Raw genomic sequence first — 21,196 nt, 5'->3', positions numbered from 1 at the left:
GGGGGGGGGGGGGGGGGGGAGTCTAGCGTCTGAGGCAACTGAGGCACAGGGGATAGAATGTGCTTGCTTTTTAGGCTCAGACTCTGTTTTTTTCTAGCTGTGTGACTTGGAGTGAGTGGTTCTACCTCTCTGAACCTCAGTTACTTTACATGAGAAGTGGGGTGCATGTGCCTCAGGACAGAATGTCTGCAATCAGAGTAGATTTTCTGTGAAACTGTGATATACAATGCTGACTATTGGGGGACGGTTCTCGTGTCTTAGGGCAATGGTTTTGCTACCCCTCTCTGGGAAAACAACCAAGAGAGAAGGTTCTGGAATCTTGCCAAACTATCTTTCACCATCAGGAAAATACCCTAAATGGAGATTGATACCTCTTTATTGTGTAAATATACATTACATTCATTGGGGAACTGGAAAAGACAATTTATTTGAATTGTTTAAAGAGCTCACAATGCCTTGAGCGAAATTTCTGAATGGAAGTCTTTTAAGAGGTACATCTAAGCCAGTTTTTTTTTTTTTTAAAAAAAAAACATCACTTTGAAAGTGGGAGTAGAACATTCCAGTTACTGAACAATAGTGGGGTTATCTGACTCCCACCCCCAACCTCCTGCTGAAAGCCCCTCTTAGAATCCCAGGCAGTGCTTGCTGGGTCTGGCTGCTCCTTTTGTACCCTGGGTGCAGCCTAGACATGACATACTTCACCTTAACCACTTGCATCACTCTAGGGACCCTAAACAGAGTAGAGTCAACAACAGTGCACCATGGTTACAGTTTGATAAAGGGGCCTTGGGCTTCCTTCTCCTTCTGTATGGGACTTAAACCATGCCTGTTGATTGCTGTCAGGAATGCCCCTGGAGCCTCAGGGGCAATTAGACAGAGACTCATGGCTTCTCCTGACCTTCTAGGATGGAGAGGTTTGTTTTCCAGAGCAGAAGTAGACTCTAGCACTGGTGAGGCTGAGTTTAATGTGGAGAGTTATGGAGAATGGGAGGAGCAGAGACACTGAACAGGTTCATTTCATTAGTAATTATCACACTGCAAGGACACCTAGTCCTGCCCTGTGCCTCTTGACCTTGGTGAAACCAAGACCAAGTTTGAAACAAAATCTCCAGGCTGGGCAACCTTGGAGGGCAAGTGGCTAAACTGCCTGCTCTAACTAGTTATCACCCAACCACAGGAAGCTCACCACTTCCCTGATCCCTCATGCATGCAGTGCTGGGATCTCTGAGTATTAAGGAAGAGCTGCCCCACCCCCTTTTACATCCCTCCCCTGCTCACAGTGCCTCCTCCCTCATGGGAGGTGAGAGGGCTGGTCCAGTCTTTGGAGTAACAGCTTTTCAAAGATCAAAATCTGCTTCTGTGGAATCATGATTTTATTGCTGAAGGGAACGTCAGACATTATTGACTGTTGTTATAGAAAACTGAGGGTCAGAGAGGGAAATGGACTTGCCTAAGGTCTCACGAGTTGTGGGATAGAGGGGTTCATGTTAGGACTTGAACTTCTTGACTCTTGATTTAAGAATTTTCCTTAAATTATGCTAAGAGGCACCAGGTTGGGCTGTACAGGCTGCACACTGTACAATCCCACGGGTAGCTTCCTCCCCCCTTAGTGAGTGTATATGGTACCCCTTGGGGTTATGAAGTACGCAGGCCCATGGTCATATACAAAGACCGTCACCTAGTTCTGTACTCTTCCCTCCCCAAATGTAGGAGGAAGGTACATTCATTCAAACTAGCACAACAGGGAATAAAATATCCAAGACAATGCTAACAGTCCTGCACCTTGACTGTGTACTGTATACCAGGTGCTGTGCTGGGTGCTTTGCTTGTTAGTTACAGCTGAGGCTGCAGCCAGGGCCTGGACAGAGTGTCCCAAACCACCAGACTGAGCTGCAGAAGTACTCACTCCAGCCCCTGATGCTGTCCCACACGGGACTTGGCTTGGCAACTCTCCTGAATGGTGGACGCCAGTCAAAGAATGAATTTTTCTTCAACTTCCTGTATGGGACAGATGCAAACCGCTGCTCCCAGCACCTCAGGCCAGGGCAGGGCAATGGGCCATTGGATGGCTGTGAGGCTTTACCTGAATGGGCCCTTTGAGTGCATAGAAGGGGTGCAGGTGCTTCTGATTGCAGAGGCTCTTCCTTCCTGCACCTCCTCCTGCCCCCACCTTCTTTAGAGTGAGGATCTGAAGCCAAAATCAATGTCAACATCTGGGAAAGAGGCAGGACAGAGCATCTGGGGGCCTGGATCCTACCCAAGGCCCCAGAATGAGCTGTGGGCCTAAGAAAAGGCCAGCCCCAGTTTGAAGATACTGGTTAAACTAAGATACAAAGAAAATTAAGTTGGGAACAGCCTGGCTTGGGGTGATTACATGCTGGGCTGTGAGCCCCAAGCCTGGTTTCTGAATCAGGGAGGCTCATCCTGGCCACTTACTCTGCTTACCATAGTCAGAGGACATAGGAGGGTCCTGAGAGGTGGGTCACTTAGGACCAAGGCTGCTTTCCTCTGAAAGTATGTTCCTCCAAGATTAGGAACTGATTGCAGAATTCAGACCCAAAACTGGCTGAGCACAACCCCGCAGGTGACGAAGTATCCTGTCTGTAGTTGGTTCCAGGGCTTATAAGCACAGAAGCAGCATTAGGACAGGGACAGTGATACAAACCCTCCTTCATGAGGTGTAGGTGCTAGCTTGCATCTGCATTTCCCCTGTGGTAGACAAAAGGAGAGAGATTCTGCCATTTTCTCATTTAAAATGTGTCCCAAACATACTTTATCCTAAACAGATCCTTATGCTAACAAGCAAGCATCAGAGGGTGGTCCAGTACCCTCTTTCCAAGTAGGATCCTATGTGGCCTCCACCGGTCAAGATTCTCAGCTGGGGACTTGGTCTGTCTTTACCACAGGACCCACTCTATGGCTCACATACTTGGTGCTCATTTGTGTTTCACTGGTGATGTGGTACTTTGAGTCTTTCAGAGAAACAGCTATCTAAGTGTAGAGTTTAAGCATCCCTGTGTCAAGTGCTTCACACACCAACTAAAGGCCATTCTGACCAAGCATGAGAGGCACAGTACCTTGTCCTAAATAATCTGATTTCAGTTCCTACCAGGTCGTTTTGCTTCTTGTGTGATGAATCAACTTCCTTCACCCTTGTGCCACTTTTTCCCAGTGTTCATTAGAAAAATATTCAACTCACGAATTTGACAGTGACTATTCTGGTACCCATTCCCTAGTTCCTGCTACTCCCTCACTGCGATGCTGGCTGTCCTTGACCATCTGTTCATGCACTGTTGAGGGCACTTTGACCTGATCACTCAGGCATCTGAGAGCTAAGGCTAAGTGTATACACTTCACAGCCAAGCTGCCAGGTTTAGCAGTTTTGCTGAGTGTCTGTAAAGAAACAACTACACCTGCCTCATAATGTTGAGTCTGTACCTGGGCATGGTAAAGTGGTTAACAAGTATCTGCCATTACTCAGTGATGTGAGGTCAACTCTTATACATGCAAGATTTGAACTTGATTCCAGAGATGCGGCATCTTGCAGGGAGTAACTAGGTCCGTCACATAGGGGTGGGGGTGGGGTTGAGAGTGGGAGGGTGAGGGGGTGGGGGCTCCCTTGCTCTCACACAGACATTGCTCTTCTGCACTTCTGTTTTATGCTCAGGGCCTCATCAGAAGGTCTTAGATTCAAGAACTTTGCTCTGACACCCTGGGGACGGCCCAGGACTGTAGGCAACAGGCTGGTGATACTAATCTGGAGTCCCACACAGCTCTGCTTCTGACACCAAGGCTAAGACCAGGGGTCATGATTCTGTACTACACTCAGACCAGTGCCCGTCACCACAGCTATGGCCACAGCTGGGCTGTGTCTTACACCATGTAGCTAGACAGAAATTTCCATTCTCAGCTTTCTAAGAAAACTGAGGCCTACTGGAATAACACTGAGTATCCTCTGTCCCACAGCAAGTAAGTGGCCAAACCAGGATTGAAACTCAGGTCTGCCCGACTCTTCATCCTGGACTGTTTCCATTACCACTTGTTTTCTGTAGTGAAAGTGCCACACACTGGTATTGCCCCACCCCCAATGCTAGCTGTGCTTGGTGGTCTGGAGGGTTCCAGGGAAGGGGAGCATGTTTTCCTGTCTGATGGCCTGAGGGCTTTTAGCTCCACCAGCAACTCATCCATAGACAACACTGAGGTTGTGCTCAGTTGTCCTTCCTTGCTCCTTGGCCCCTGGTGACCACCTGTACTCGAGGGACAATCAGGAGCTCAGAGTTTGGGGCCTGCCGTCTGCAGAGGATCATTCTGCTCATTAGGGGAGTTTCAGATGACACCACCCATGAGCAGAGCTTGTGTGCTTGTGCCTGTAGAGAGAGCCATGGGAGTTCTGAGGGGCAAGTCTCCATGCGCCCCTACCTCCCTGTGTAGCAGTGAGCTCCATTCATGCTCCAGTACACAGCAGGACCTCATTGTGCCCAATATGGCCAAGGAGGCTTGGAATAGACAGAGAGAGGGACTGACTGGGTTAACTGATGTTGCCCACATGGGAAGTGAGGGGTTCTGTGCAAAGCTTCCTGCTGAGTGCTATGCAGGAAGAGAGGGGTGACCAGGGGCTTCTGTGTTCTTATAGACTGGACTGGGAAAATGACTTGGACCTAAGTCACTGCAGGGGGACATAAAATATGTGCATAGCCCAAGGTGCAGGATGGGAAGCCTTCATGGAAAAGAGGGAACTTGAAGGAACAGAGCAGGAACAGTGGCATTTCCACATATGGAGAGCGGAGACAGATGTGAGAATGTGCAAGAAATGCCCAACGCCAGTGAAAACAACCTGATTTCTGCTCAGAAGCAACCTCAGGGTCTCTGTCTGGAAAACAGCCAACTCAGATGTAGAGATGGCAAATACACAAAGGAGGTTGGTTGTAGGGCTTAAGAGCCAAACTCAGACACAGTCTCTTAATGTCCAGTTCCTGTAGGATACTGCACGGGCTCAGTAGGGTCACTCTGCTATGAACATGGGCTAAACGTGCCTCTCTTCAGCTCTGTTCAGGTTGTAGTGTAAGAGCCTGTGATCTAGCTGGCAGAGGGGCACACAGAGCTAGGGGAATCCAGGAGAAATCTTACCTCACAGTGTGTCAGGTCCTAGAGGAGCAGCCTGTACCTGGGGAGCCATCAGGTGGCTCTTAGTGTAGGAGCAGGATAGTGATGGAGTCAGGCGGTCCAGGGGTAAGCAGGGCCTGGGGTGGGGGGTCTGGTACATGGCTCTAAAGGTAGGCTGGCAAATGGGTGGGTCATCTGAGGTTACCTCATGTACAGGTTCAATGACAGTGGGTACCACTGGGCACAGGAAGGTTTTGGTGGGGCTCGTGCATGGCATCAGCACTTTGCTAGCAGGTGGAGCCTAGAGGAAAGAGAGAACAGGGAGGTTAATTCAGGAGCTGTTGTGACCTGGCTTCCCTTCACAAGATGACAGAGACCAAGCTCGCCAGTGTGTAGGAAGGGGAGGAGTAGGATTCTGTCTTTGGGATGTACACAACCCCCTCATACTCCAGGATCAATCAACTCCAGCACCCTGCAGCTCTTTCCAGCATTCTTCTTTCAGATCTCTTACATATCTTTGACAATCTGTCGGGTCCTGGATAAATGAGGCTTGAGTTGGTTTCCAATAAAAGACTCGGCAAGGAATCATAAGAGCTCAAGTATTTAACATGAAAGTTAAAGGGTATGGGGAGGTGAGCCCACATACAGGCAGACCAAGGACAGCACCTGAACTCTGAAGTCCAGCACAGAATCCAGCAAGGCCCCTCCATGCCCCACCTAGCCACCATGCACCCCAGTGTCCTTGCACCACAGTAAAGATAGTATTTTACATGAAGCTGGATTTTATCTCTCACTTCTACAGTCAGGGCTCCAGCCAACCCCAGCGGTCCATATCCTCGTAAACAAAGGTAACTTGTAGCCTGAGCAAACGTGGGTGGGAGTGGCGGCCTGGCCTCCCACTGATGGGCACATGGCTCAGAAAGCCTTACGGCCTTGACTTCTCTCTGCGTGGTCTATGTCCGTATCCTCAGGTCTTCGCAGAGCCAGCAGCCACCACACTGTCATTATGCTTTTGACAAACAAACTCATGTGGAGCTTTCATTAAGTCCCATTGAAGGGACCTGGAACTGCCATAAAGATCGTTAGGAACTCGAGACCATCACGTGCAAGCTCACGGCCGTGCTGCTTGTTGAAATTGACTGATGAGAATATTCAGTTTTTAATTTTCTGACTTAAAATAAGACCATCTGCAGCTGTTTCTTTTCGCAATAATTTTTAATTAAATGCAATAAAATTTACAGGGAACGACCCTAATAAGAAAATCATGTCAGGAACGTGCTTATTGTAACACCAGTAGGCAATATTAAGGACCCCCCCACACTCTATTTTTTTTTTTTTACTATAATGTAGCTGAAACCCTGATTGTTAATCATGACATGATTTTCTCTCCATAAAGTCAGGGCTTCCCCCTGTGAGAAGAGCAAGACTTATTTTGGCTAATAGCAGACAGCCTCATGATCGAGTCCTGTGATAGTCAGCACAGGTCACCATGACCAGCTGAGCCCCAGAGGAGAAGGGCTTTGTTCCAGCCTGCATCTGCATGGCCCTTATTTGTCACCAACTGCTTGTCAGGCTGAGCCTGTCACACACCAGATCCATCTACAGAGAAAAGTCAGCACTGGCTCATGTGGTCATTCAGTGAACACTGGTCATGTGCCTACCAGGTGTTGCCATTGTCTTAGCTATGAGGCAGTAGTGGGGAGACCAAACAGGGTCCTTACATGGCAGAGCTGCTGCTGTCCCCAGGAGAGGCAGGCCAGAAACATGTATGCCAATGGTCAGCAAGACCATCATAGCTTGGGAAAAAGAAGAGCAAGGAGTAGTGTGCTGGGTAGAGACTGGCTGCCAGAAGGGAAGGCTGGATGATGGTCAGCTGCCCTCAGGGGAGGCGAGTCCTAGGTGGAGAGAACAGCATGGATAAAGACCTTTGGTCCTGAGGCTGGGGAGGCCAGGAGGCCAGTGGGACTAGAGTGTGGCTGGGGCAAGCAGGGGCCCTGGGTCCTACCTTGGTGTGATGCCTCTGCAGGGGTGTGAGGATCTGTTGTCATTTGGATCTAAAGTGACTCCCAAAGACCCATGCATTCAAGTCTTGGTCCCCAGCTTGGTGCTATTGGGAAGGAGATGATGGGATCTCGATTCATTCTCTCTCTTCTCTCTCTCTCTCTCTCTCTCTCTCTCTCTTTCTCTCTCTCTCTCCCTCTCCCCTCCCACCGTGTGTGTGTGTGTGTGTGTGTGTGTGTGTGTGTGTGTGTATGACGGTGTTTGTGTGTGCCCATGCATGTGAATTTGGGAACACTAGTGCCACAGCATGACTATGGCGGTCAGAGGACAACCTTGAGTGTCAGTCCTCACTTTCTACCTTGTTTGAGACAGGTTGTCTCATCGTTCAGTGCTTCAGGCTACCTGGTCTGTGAACTTCTAGGGATTCTCCTGTCTCTGCCTCCCATCTTCCCATAGGAGTGATGGAATTTTAGATGTTCCTGCTACTGTTCCTGCATGTACATAACTTTTGGGGATCCAAACTTAGCTGTCAGGCTTGCATGGCAAGCACTTTACCCACTGAGCCATCTCCACAACTCCACTGGTGGGATCTTTAAGAGGTGGGTCCAGTGGGAGATCTTCCAGTCATTGGGAATATATATACAGGCCTTCCTTTTCCTCCTGTTTTGCTCCCTGGCCATGAGATGAACAGCTGTGCTCCACCGTGCACAGGCCTGTGACATCCTGCCTTACCACAGCCCAAACTCAAGGGTGCTAACCAAGCATGGGCTAGACTTTCCACAGCTGAGCCAGAGTAACCTTCTGTCTTTATAAGTGGATGGTCTCCAGTATTTGTTACAGTAACAGAAAGCTGGATCACAGGATCCAAGGCTGTCCCCATCATCCAGATTCTCAGGACTATTTCACTGGGGATGTTTGTTTAGGTCCACTGGCAAATAAGTTGAAGCTACAGCAGTGTCCGCAAAGAGTCTGTAACTTCAGCTGTGTAAAGCAGTTTGGACTGAGGTCTCAGAGCTGCCTTTGGCTGGGCCATTTGGGTCAGGTGTCTCAGTTCTCCCTTGCCTGCTTTTGGGTGGGTGATTCCGAGTTGCTCTGTGCTCTTTACAGAAGATAGTGTTGGTCCAGCCATACCAGAAGGAGGGTAGGAGGTGACAACCAAGAAGAGTCTGGAAAAGGAGCGTGCTGAGTTTGGACTTATACTTTCTGTAGGAATCAATTTGCTCTGAGTAGTAGGGGCTATGGAAGGTTTTAGAGCAAGGAAAGACCAGCATCAGCTATACGTCAGCAGAGTCCTTGTTAGCTGTGTCAGGTGGGATGGCAAAAAAAGCCATCTCAGAGAAGTGTTCACATGACAAGGGGCTGTATCAGCCCATGTGGTGTGGCAGCCATGGCTCCAGAGTGACTTAGAGCAAAGTAAGCCAGAGTTCTGGGGAGCCTGAACTTCTCAGTATAGGGGGATATGGGGTGGGTGATGGGGTTTGATTGGCACCAGTGACTCAAACGAGGGCGGACAGCATGGCAGGCGGGACAGAATGAGCACACATCAGCTCTTTCCCCATCTTTCTTGGGACCAAAGCCTCAGTGACCCCATCTATGCTAGTGGGTACAGTGGTCTCTTCATCTCTGGGCTGTCGAAGGCAACACCTGGCATCCTAGTTTGCTCCTCTGTTGCTGTGATAAACACTATGACCAAAAACAACTAGAGGAACAAGTTGTTTTACAGATTACAGTCCATCATGGAGGGAAGCCAAGGCAGGAACTCACGATAGGACCTTGAAGCAGAAACTATGGAGGAACCCTGCTTCCTGGCTTGCTCCTCTTGGCTTGCTCAGCTGCCTTTCTTAAACAACTCGGGCCCACCTGCCTAGGAATGGCAATGCCCACAATGGGCTAGGCCCTCCTCCATCAATTAGCAATCAAGGAAATGCCCCACAGACATGTCCACAGGTCAATCTAATGGAGGAAATTCCCCAGTTGGGATTCCGTCTTGCCAGGCATGTATGGGTTTGTGTCAAGTTGACAAAAGCTGACCATGATACATGTCAAGGGCTTCCTAAGGCTTCCATCAGCTGCTCTGCCAGCCTGTGATTCACTACAGGTGTGCTAGGGAGTAGACATGCTGTGCAGGGGGCATTATAGAGCTGTCGCTGCACCTTGGCACTCTAGATGATTCTGTGTTAACTGAGCAAGTTTTGGACACCCTGAGGCGCAGATGGTTTTGAATCTGTATCAACAGATAAGAAAGCAAGGCACCAAGAGGTTGAGTAAAGCAACTGAAGTCACTTGGCTCATCAGCAGGACCAGAATGCCCCCCATGACTTCCCATACCTACTCATAGTTACATCACAAGGATCTGTCTCACTCCACACGCATCACCTCGCTTAACTTGCCGAATGTCCTTTTGGGGGTGGCTCTCCAGTTCCGCTTCCGTAGTAGAAGAGGAAACAGGCTCTGAGAAGTGACAGGATTTGTAAGGCAGTAAGCTTTAGACCAAAGGGAAGTATCCTTCGGTCTGAGTGTTCCCTCCTGCTCCACTCCCTTTGCAAACTTGCCAGCCGGAATCCACCTCCACCCCCACAAGTGAAGGTGATGATACTCTATGGTGGGGCATGAATCTTCAGAATGTTATCATTGTTTGCTTAGACCCACGTGGCATAGGATGATGTAAAACCCAAAGCTTATGCTGTAGCTCAGTGAGTAAGCACTTGCCTAGCATGTACAAGGCCTGGATTCAAGTCCCAGCATCATCCCCCCCACACACACACCAAAAAACCCCAAATACAGAGACAGGGACAAAGGTACAAGCTGCTGCTTCCTCAGAGTGCCTGACCACACTTGGGAAAGGCCTTACCTCCAGGGCGGATAACCCAGTGTTTGTGCATGGGAAATGAATGTGGCAGGACCCGTGACTTTTAAGGGATACAAACAGCCCCAAGCCTGAGTCCCTGGTCAGGGAGCCCCAACTGCTGCAGAAAATGACAGGGATCCCTGGCTTCAGAGGTGAAACCTGGGCCCCTTGCTCTTTTCTTGTGAGCGCCTGGGCTGAGATTGTTTTCTGTGATGATGTGGCTGGTCTCTATGTAAACAGACTCACTCTCCACAGACACGAGGTTGATCCAAAGCCCTGGATAGAGCCCAGGGGGGTTTCTCCAGGTCAAGGCGTGACCCAAGAACTTGAAATTTCAGACTTGTTTGCATGATTTCAATTAAGAGAACAGTACTAAAAAAAAATCTGGGGCTAGAGAGATGACTCAGTGGTTAAGAGCACTGGCTGCTCTTACAGAGGACCCAGGTTCAAATTCCAGCACCATATGGTAGCTAACATCTGTTCATAACTCCAGTTCCAGGGGATCCAATTCCCTCTTCTGTCCTTTGTGGGCTCTGCACCACATGGGTGCACTTACATACATGCAATCCTAACATTTATATACAAAAAGTAAAAATAAAGAAATTTTTAAAAAACTTAAAAAGAATCTGCCTTACAGAGAGAGTCTGCATAGGGACCTTAGTTCTGATGCTCCCTGTTAGAGATTTTCTTTCTTGGAGAGACGTGTACAGCAGGGCTGTCCTGGGAGGTGGTGAGCTCTCATCAGACAGGAGTGAAGCACAAAGGAAGGGATGGGGAATCTGCTATAAGGCTGCATGTCTTGCACAGGCCGGGAAGTAGGAATGTTCACTGGGCACTGGCTGGGCAGATAGTGTGGAGGAGGCAGTACCTATTCTGAATCTGCCTCTGCAGCCCAGAAGAGACCCAAGGAGGCCACAGGAGGACTAGACTCATGACAGTGCCTCACAGTCTTCATACATGATACACTTCAATGAAATGCCAGGACACTTTCATGCTGGGAAGCAGAGGACAGATGGATGATGGGAGCCCCAGGTAGTGCCCCCCACCACCACAAAGCACACACCTCCTTCTGGAGTTGGGCCACAGACTGCGGTGGTGGGGAGGGGTTGATTCCATAGTTATCTGTGTTCCAGCTCCTTTTCCAAATGGAGTATATTTGGAACATTTCTCCAGCAGGAGGCCAGGGCTTGTTACTGCAGTTCATCTTCATAAGTTCAGCTTCCCTCCCTCCCTCCCTCCCTCCCTCAGGGTTGAACACAGGGTCTCACACATACTAAGCAAGTGTTGCACTGCTGAGCTACATCTTCAGCCCACTCTTTATGATTTTTTCTTTTATTATTTGTGTGTGTGTGTGTGTGTGTACTCATAGGTCAGAGGACAATTTTTGGGAGTCAGTTCTCTTACCACTGTGGGTTCTACAGATTGAACTCAGGTCATCAGACTTACACAGCAATCATTTTTACCTGCTGAACTCTCTTGCCAGCCTTTTATAGTTTTCAAGACAAGGTCTCACTAAGTTGTGAACGCTGGCCTTGGACTCACTCTGTGGCCCAGGCAGGCCTTAAACCATCAATTCTCCTACATCAGCCTTCTAGTAACTAAGATTACAGGCCTACACCACCAGGCCCAACTACTTCAGTTTTTTTGGGTTTTTTTGTTTGTTTGTTTGTTTGGTTGGTCTTTTTGAGACAGGGTCTCCCTGTAGCCCCAGCTGTCCTGGAACTTACTATGTAGACCAGGCTGGCCTTGAACTCACAGAGATCCGCCTGCCTTTGCCTCCCAAGTGCTGGGATTAAAGGTGTGCACCACCATGCCCAGCAAGAAATTTTTTTTTTATAGAGACAGGGAGATCTCGGTGAGATCGAGGCCAGCCTGGTCTACATAGTGAGTTCCAGGCCAGCTAGGGCTGCAGGGAGACCCTGTCTCAAAAAGACCAAAAAAAATTATTTTTATTTTATGTGTATGAGTGTTTTTCCTGCATGTATGTTAGTGCACCTGTGTTGTGCAGTGCCTGTGGAGGTCAGAAGAGGGCATCAGGTCCCTTGGAACTGGAGTTACCAGTTGTTAGCTGCTAGGTGGGTGCTGGGAACTAAACCCTGGTCCTCTGCAAGAGCAGCTAGTGCTCTTAACTGCTGAGCCATCTCTCTAGTCCTTGATTGTTTTTGTTTTTAAAGCAATTACTAGAACGTCAACAAGGTTGCCATGCTGAGTAGAAAAGAGTGTGGGTGGCATCACTGCTGTGGCCACTGATCAAGACTATGATCAGGTGAGCTCATCATTGTGGGGGGTCAAGCATGCATACCCTAGGGCCCTTCAGCAGCTGAATTCAATCCCTCCTTGGGTCAGTTAATCTCTCCATGCCTCTGTCTCTACGTATTAGAAATAGGAAGCACACGCTATCTCAGGAGTCATGTGAAGACTGAACATTTTGCCAGGGATTTCGAGCATGCAGGACCTCTGTCAGTGTGCTTGCTCTGTTAGTGCTATCTCAGTGTTTGGACATGACACCCTTAACAGGCGGTGAATTCCTGCCCCAAGCAGTGCACTTGGAAAACCCCATCTCAGTTCAGAAGAGCCTGGTAGTCCCCCTTTAATAAGAGCTACAAGCTGAGTGTGTATATCTGTGTCATCGCCAGCAATAATTCAAACAGCAGGGCAGCAGAGACAGTCCCTGCCTTGTTCTGTTGGGGAGAAGTCATAGGTGTGGCAGGCTAAGACACTTAAGGGGAAAATCCTGAGTGTCAGTGCCCAGAGTATAACCTTCCCTTACCACCCCTTGCAAGGATGAAAATGAGGGCCTGTGAGATGGCTCAGTGGAAAAGACGCTTGCCGTCAAGCCTGATGACTGAGATTGATCCCCAGAACACACATGGTGGAAGGAGAGAACTCCCAGAAGTTGTCTTCTGACCTCCACACATGTGCTGTGGCACACGCCCCTCTCCATAATAAATAAGTAAACTTATTTACAGGAAAAGCTGTGTCATCCACCACTGTCTTATATATCCACCACTGTCTTATATATCTCATGTCACTGAGCCTCCTGATGGCCTTACAATCCCAGGGTTATCAGCCCATTTTGCAGGTGGAAAAAGCGAGACTGAGATACCCTGTGGCAGAGGAGGCAGATGGGCAGTCTGAACACCCAGAGCACCAAGCCATCTTCCCTCCTGACCTTGGGTGGCCTGAGAAACCCTTCCTATGGGGACAAGCAGAGAGTTCCCTATCATTGTTCCAAAAGCTGTTCTAGAAAATTCAGATCATTTAGGAAGTCACAACCTTAATGAAGCAGCCACAATGTCTTTGTGCACTGTACTTTACAGTTTACAAAGCATCTCCATACTATTCACTGGGCTAATTGTCACAGTTACCTGCTCTTTGGAGTAGGCAGGATTCCAGTTAGAGGCCAGCAGGGAAAGGCAGAAGGATTGGGGCCAGGCATTTGTTTGCTTGCTGTGCAGGGCCTCAGGCAAGCTGGGATCCTGGAGTGCCTCAGTTTCCTCACTAGGACATGGGGGTGATGGAAACAACCGGTCTCTATGGAAAAGTAGGGTGCATGCCACGGGCTCAAGGCAGGGCCTGGCATGTGTTGGGCTCTCAGCAAACATAACTGCTGTTGTGCTTATGAAGAGGGACCTGAAGAGAGAAGGGCCATCCAAGACGCCACTGGAGACAGCCAGGGAAGGAGCAGGCACATGGCAGGAAAGACCAGAGGCCCCCAGAGTATGGGGGAGGGTGACACAGCTGGCAGGTGGCAGTGTTGGACTGAGCTTGGGGCTGCAAAGCTGCTGTGCCATGGGTCCTGAGGCAGGGAGCTGGGTGAGAACAGCCATGGCTCTGACTTGCAGTGGGACATGGCAGTCCTTGGCCACACCTGGAGCTGTTCTGAGTGCTTCTGGAAGAAAAATAGGGTGATGTCATGTTGCAAGGGTGTCTTGGCCATGTCTTCCCTGGGAAGCCCCTCAATGATGCTCCATGTGATTTCCAAGGACGTCTCTTGTCCTAACTCAAGCTTCCTTGCTGGCTGGAGGCCAAAAGTTGAGGCCAGTTCAGAGCTGCAGAGTGAGTCAGTAGCTTTGTGGGATCAAAAGTTCAGGCAGCTGCTCATTAGGATGGCGAGCCTAGCTTGTGCCCCCCCATATCTACTAGCCCCAGCCTTTATTAAAGGATGTGATGAGACCACAGAGCCCTGACTTCAACCCCAAGGAGAGCCACTCATGGGACCTGTCTACATCCTCACACACAGGAGACTGAGGACCAGAGACAGGGAGAGAGCTGGACTGATCTGTGAATGCAAAGGGAGGCTGTGCAGGGCAGCCAGGGGGATAGTATAGGAAGCCTTGCATCCGAACAGGAGCCTCAGTCACTGCATTGACCTCAGCAGGCAACATCCCCCTCCCGCAGCAGTCAGTCCTTTCCTCTCCACACCAACACCCACCTGTCTGTTCATGGAGCTTCCTCCCTCTCTATCACCCACAGCTCTTTCCCATTCACAGCATGCTATGAGGAGGACTTGGGACTCAGATGATGTTCAATAAAAGATGTTCTGATCCACTGATGTCTTCTGGAGGTTGTGGGCCCCATGTCATCTCAGAGGGACACACCCTACACCTGTCAGACTTTCACCCCAAAGCCCCCTGCCCATCCCCATTGGTGTGCCAGGAGATGTGAGGTCAATGTTGGCTCCTGTGGTGGGTTGACAGCTGAAAGACAGGACAGTCACGAACCCCTGAAGGCAGTTATCCACCTGAAATCAGCCATGATGTGCACCCCAAGAAGTGTGGGGAGTCTAAAGGCTGCTTTCCGGGCCCTCTCAGTGTGGCCATAGGAGACTTTTGTGAGACTTCCAGGGGCCTGGTGCTGAAGCAGGATGAGGTGGTAACTTGGCAGAGGGGCTGGCAGAGGTAAAAGGGGCAGAAGAGCATCCAGGCTGGTGAGCAGCCTGTGAACCAAGACCCCAGAAGCAGAGTGCATATGAGGAAACTGAGGCATCTGGCTTGCTGAACCCCTGGGTGTTGAGAACAGAGGCTGGGATTGCACCTCATCTATCTGATGCCAGGTTGGTGCTTTTTGCTTCAGGCTTTGCCCTGCAGAGGCAGGCTGCCCAGTTGCTGAGGGAAGGGATTTCATGCCTTCAGCTGAAGCAGGTCTGACCTATGCTTCTCTGTGCCCACACCCTCACCATCCTCCCTTCTCATTGGCTCTGCATCCCAACCCCAACTAGCCATTATCACCCATGGGATCCAGGACTCCATTTCTTCCTACCACACAGACACAGGGGCCAGGCCACCAAATCCCTGGGCTTCCTGGGAATCTGACTGTAGAGAATATTTAGCAGGAAAGGAACGTAAAAATCCATTTCAGGATCACTCCCCAGGTACCAGCTACATGCCAGCCCTGTGGATAGGATACTAGAATCCTGGCTGTGGCTGCCACTTTGAGAAGAGGCAGAGCCACCAAGAGCCAGTGAGATACCCCTGTGAGGGTGTGACTGGGAATCAACACTGAGGCAACACAGGAGCAGCCAGGAGCTCAGGAAAGCACACAGGCTTCTTACTGCCATTTGAACAACTCTCAGGGGACCTGAGAATCTACAAGGTGGTAGAGGGTAAGGAGGGCATCGTACACTCAAGGACCAGCAGCATGACAAGGACCTCAGAGACCAATGACAGAGGCAGAATGCCCCATGCAGGGAGGGACACAGAGGACAAACAGCCCCAGCTCAGGTCTGAAGCGTTGAAAGGCAGAGCCCCAGAGTACCCAGCATGTTCCCTGGCCTTTTCCAGCCTCCATTGAAACCACCTGTGATTAAACATGAGGCTTTCATCCCCCATGGTTGCAGAAAAAGGAAGCAAGACAATATCCCCTGAGCCTGGGGCCTGGCATGCCTCCCAGTTATCCCAGGTGAAGGGACTGCTCACCCCCAAGCTGCATCTAGCCTACAATGCCTTGGTGACAGGCATATATTAGCCTCTTTTGAATGGGCCAATTAGAGCTAATGGCTGGGGGTGGGGTAGGACTTAAGTACCCCTGACCTCAGGAGCAGCTTTCCCCTGGGTTTGGCAGCCTCTCGGAATCTTAGCCTTGATCTTCACCTGCCTCTGTCCAGCCCTCTTTCCTTGACCCAAGGACTGGCTGTTTTTCATATAAGTCCAGCCTCTGCCCCTGAAATGAATTTTTTTTCAGGTGAATGAAGTGACCAATTATCATCATTCACAAGGTGTCAGTTATGACCCACAGTTTGGCTTTAGGCTGAGTGCCCTTATCTTTTAGACCAGGATTACACCTCATCTGTCTGACCTCAGCCTGGTGCTTTTCTCTGAGAGTCAAAACTGGCCTCATTCTACATTGGGGCTCTTCAGCTCACTGCTACTCATACCCTTTTTTCTGCGCCCCATTTTCTGAGCCCCTTCTTATTTATACAATGAAGTATTTGACTAAGTGATCCTGAGGGTTCAGTTAACATACTCGCTTTCCAGTGCAGCAGCTTACCACAGATTCAATGGCTTAAAACCACATTCATTTTCTTTCTACAGGCAAGAAGCCCAGTGGCTCAACTGGGTTTGCTGCATGTGGTCTGTCTGGAATCCCTAGACTGCCTGGAAGTCTGACTCTAGGGAACATTTGGACACTAGTCTAGACAGACTAGTGCCAAGGTGTCAATGGACAGAGTCCTTTATCCTAGCATGAGCCACCATTATCAGGCAAGTTCTCAATTTTAAAGACCTGTGTGGTTGCTTGAGTTCATTCCAGGACCTCAGGGCATAATTGTAGGGAAATGTACTATCTCAGAGGGTCCCAGGAGGGGCAGAGACTTGAGAAGCCATATCTCTGTCTACCATAGTCTGCCCCAAAGATTCATACCCAGCTTCAATGCACCCTACTCCATCTTGCCATCCTCTTCAAAGGCCTCACCCTGTGTCAGCCTCCTTGAATTAAGACTCTCTGAATCTCCTTATCTAAATCACTGTGACCAGACTCCAGTGAGGCTCTGGGAACAGTCCATGCTGGACATAATTCCTGTCCACTTGTGAGTCAGGAAACAAAGACACAGTGATGGCCAGTCACAGATGTTCCAGCCTCAAAAAGAGAAGATAGAAGGCACAGATAGTCCTTCCCATGCCTTGTACCCTCTCCTTGAGCTGTGAGGGAACAGAGTGGGCCCAGCGTCCCCAGCCCCACCCACAACCCCTCTTTACTTCTGTAGGCAGTGGTTGGCTGTAAGTAAGCTTCTTATAGGCTAGTCTGTCCTGGGACAGCATGGCAGGCCCTCCATGTCAGTTAGCTCTAACTTTATTGAAACCTAGCACAGGATGCAGGTGGGAGGGAAATGGGTGTTTGATTTAAAGAGGATTTGTGTTGGTCCTGAGGAGGGGAGAGCCTGTCTTTCTCTTGCCTCCCCTCATTCTCAGCACCAGGGTGGAAAGCACAGACTTGAGGAGCAGTTCACCTGATACTTCCTAGCCGGCAGATGGTGAGGGGATTCATTGTACTGGTCCAAGTCTTGGTTTTCTCAGTTTGGAAGTGACATGTGACCATGGAGCATGAAGACCCACTGTAAAGATCAGATGGTATGTGGCGGGGGTGGGTGTCTGTAGATCTGACACTGCTTGTGTTAGTGGTTGTAGCCTAGGCAATGAGGTATAATCCTGGGGTCCAGGGAGGCTTGGCTACCAGGAAGCTAGCTCCTCTGGGGTACCCTCTCCTGTGACAAGCTGATTAATTGGTGAGGGGGTAGAGGAGCCATGGCACAGCCTAGGGCCAAAGAGGTCTCAATAACCAGAGTTCTTGTCCTAGAGAAAAAGATGGTACTATTGAGATAGTCCAGTGGGGGAGAAATCTAGCCAGTCCATTTGTGTGCAGGCCTGACAACCTGAGTTCAATTCCAAGATTCCACAAGGGAGCAGGAAAGAATTGACTCCTGAGAATTGTCCTCTAACCTTCACACTTACATGTGTACGTTCTTCCCCTGACCCTCATCATCGGCTGTTTCTGGATATAAATGGAGATATAAATGGAGTGTATTGAATGCCCTCTCTGTCACTGTACAGCTCACTCCCCATCAGGCCGTGTGGCTCTGCCTCATTCTTTCCAGAACCTGCAAGGTGTATAACATCTACTTATTTACTTCATGGCTATCTACTTGTTTCCAAGTTTATGTTACCCTGAAACACCACAGTTAAAGTTTTTAGGTCTAAGCTAGGCATGGTAGTCCATGCCTTTAATCCCAGCACTCGGGAGGTAGAGGCAGGAGGATCTCTGTGAGTTCAAGGCTAACTTGGTCTGCAGAGTAAGTTCCAGGTCAGCTGGAGCTATAGGGAGACCCTGTCTCAAAAAGATTATTCTAAAAAAGGTTTTAGACCTATTTGTACACAGTTAACAGTATATTTGGTGCTGGGCCTGGTAGTTGGCAGGGAAGGCTAAGACAGGAGGATCACAAGGCTTGCCTGGGCTACAGAGTGAGTTCAAGGCCAGCCTAGGCAACTTAGTCAGACATTGTATCAAAATTTAAGAAAAACACAGAAAGGGCCGAGGACTTAATGGCTCAATGGTAGGGTACTTGCCTAGCATTTATGCAGCCCTGGTTTCTATCCCTAGCATCACACACCCAGTGTAATTGAAGGTGAACGTGGAAAACAATCAACCCTGACATACTGTTGTACTCAGGCTGTTTTCTTCTACTAGAGGGTGACCATATGTGGGCGCTTAACACAGCTGCAGTTGCACCATGTATTCAGTGCCTTCTCTTTATTTCACTTGAGTCTTACGCCTGTCTCTTAGTGGGCTCACTGAATTAACAAACATCCTGAGAGACCAGCTGTGGTGAGCTTTGCAAATGGAGCTGCAGTGATAGCTGTACAAAGATAGCAACATGCCATATGCTTCTGCCAGTAATGGGCCCCACTTACTCTGGTGGCCCCGTAACATTCTAACAGGGTTGAAAATTTGCCTCTCCAGTGATATCGTGGCTGTGCTAATGTCATGGCATAACACATCTCTGCCATGCCTGTGGTGGTGCTGGCACAGTGTTGCTGGTCATGTTAAAGAAGTGTGCCCACAGGTATCCAGTAGATGACACTTAAGAATGGTGATGTGCGTCTGCCAGTTTTGTGTTTCCTAGACTGTGTATTTTACTGTTAGAGTGTGAAGTTACCTCAGCAGCCTCCGTCAGGCACACATGTGGCACACTGCTCAGAGCTCATGTTCCCCTTCAGTGACCCTTTGCCAAGCACAGCTTGGGGCCTAGGTTCCTCTGATGAGTTTTCCTAGTGTTTTCACAGTGTGGGCAGGTTCAGTGTTCTGCAGCATGCTCAGGCCAGCCTGTCTTAAAGTTTGTCCTTCATTTGGGTCATTTCCCAAGTGAGATGGCAGGGTCAAGGGTGGCAAAGGCTGGCACAGTATTTCCTAGAAGGGCTGATGGCCAGAAGTCACTTGGGCTAGCTTAATCAGGATCTCCTGTAACAGAAATGTTGTCACAGCAAAGAGCCTCCATAAGAGGGAAGACAGGGGTGTGGTGTGGTGAGGCACGCCTTTGAACTCAGCACTTGGGAGGCAGAACCAAGCAGATCTCTAAGTATGGAAGCCAGCCTGGTTTACATAGTGAGTTCCAGGTCAGCCAGGGATATGTAGTGAGGCCCTATCTCCAAAAACCAAATGAATAAATAAATAAATAAATAAGAGTAAAAGAAAGACTGAAAGTGTTATCACAAATGTATACATATAAATAAATAAATAAATAAATAAATAAATAAATAAATAAATAAATAAAAAGCTTAAAAAAAGAAGGGAAGATGGGAGTTGTCACGGTGAGGCATTACCACATGTGTGCCGTATGATCATTTTCTATTCCTGTACTGCCCCTGTTCCCACAAAGATGATGTATGCTTAGGGCTGCCAGGGCTGCTGAGTTAAACCCTGCCCTGCCCTGGTTTGTATGGAATTGTGGAGGACTGATGAATGGAGATGGGCTGTGTGAATAATTCACAATTTAGAGACAGAAAGCATGAAAGAAGGAGATAAGCAGTCTTAGTTAAAGAGCAAGCTTTTTTTTTTCTTAAGATTTCAGAAAGATAGAGGAAAAATCAGATACCAAAGAATATGGTCAGAACTGATGACTATCCTTTCTCCCTTCCCTGGTAAGGGCACAAGTAGGGGAGGAGTTCTGAGAGCCAAAGGAAGCACCCACTGTTTCTAACCAGTATGATTGAGCACTCCCACTTCCCACATGCTCACTCCTGGGACCTAGAATTCCCCTGCCCGGTCTCCCAGAGTGCCAGGCTCCAGGCTGTGGCTTTTGGCTATCGTCTTCCTTGGAAGAGCACTCAGTGTCGCTGAAAGCCAGATGTCTGGCTCCAGCCTCTGCTCGGCAGGGTGCTCAGCTGAGAGCAAGTGTGGGGTGTGGTTTTGTCTTGGAGAGGCATTTGGGCTTGGGCAGCTGTAGCTTTCTGGGACCTGGGGAACTGTAACTGCTCATCCCCAGACTATGTGCCAAGTTGTCCTCAAAACAACTCATAGCATTCCCAGCCAGGTTCTCCACCCCTGTGTGGAGGCCCCAGACCTCAGGACAGTATCCACAGCCTGCACCCCTGGCAGGGGCAATGGCCTGGCACTGGAAGGGCTTTCCTGGGGGACAGGAGCATGAGAATGTGACCCTGTCCCACCACAGAGACAGACACAAGCTTGGTGGCAGAGGCCCTGTCCTGAGCCCTGCCCTGCTGTCTCTCAGGCCTGTGAGAACACACAGCCCCTTCCTAACCAGCTCTTTCTGGTGGAGTTCCAGAGCTACCCTCAAGGTCTCTCCCACTTGTCCATTCTTTAGTCTTCTGTGCCCCCTCAGTCCCTCAGAACCAGTCAGCCAGAGATCGTCTCCTTCCCTTGCACACCTGTATACCCTGAGCATCCAAATTTCATGCCTTTCCCTAGGCTGCCTCTGTGCCAGCCACCCTAGTTCCCTTTCTGTGTTCTTGCCGTCTCCAAAGCACACAGTGGACCTTTCTCAAATACCACCTCTCTCCAAACCTTCATGGTCTCTCTTAGCATTTAGCAGCATCTCTTATGTTGTCTAGATGTTCCTGGCAGTCTGTCCATCCTCGTATAGCTTTGCGAGCCCTTCCATCTTCCTCGGCCTGTGGCTGTTGGTGCTAGACCATAAACTCGTCAAAGCAGGGACTTGTCCTTCCTTCTTTAGATTCTCGAGTGTCTTGCCTCCTGGGTACCATGTTGAAGACAAGGATGGGTGAGTGGCAA

The 21,196-nt window shown here is 49.4% G+C and overlaps 1 protein-coding gene across 2 annotated transcripts in view; it reads left to right on the top strand.

Moving 5' to 3' along the window:
• The window catches only part of Fgd5 (FYVE, RhoGEF and PH domain containing 5), a 95,251-nt gene that overhangs the window by 11,111 nt on the left and 62,944 nt on the right, over positions 1-21,196 (top strand). The window lies entirely within an intron of this gene.

Source organism: Nannospalax galili, unplaced genomic scaffold, assembly GCF_000622305.1.
Source record: "Nannospalax galili isolate Female #2095 unplaced genomic scaffold, S.galili_v1.0 scaffold406, whole genome shotgun sequence".
In the NCBI taxonomy this organism is placed as follows: domain Eukaryota; kingdom Metazoa; phylum Chordata; class Mammalia; order Rodentia; family Spalacidae; genus Nannospalax; species Nannospalax galili.
The sequence above is the reverse complement of the archived record's forward strand: the minus strand, read 5'-3'. Positions and strand labels throughout refer to the sequence as shown.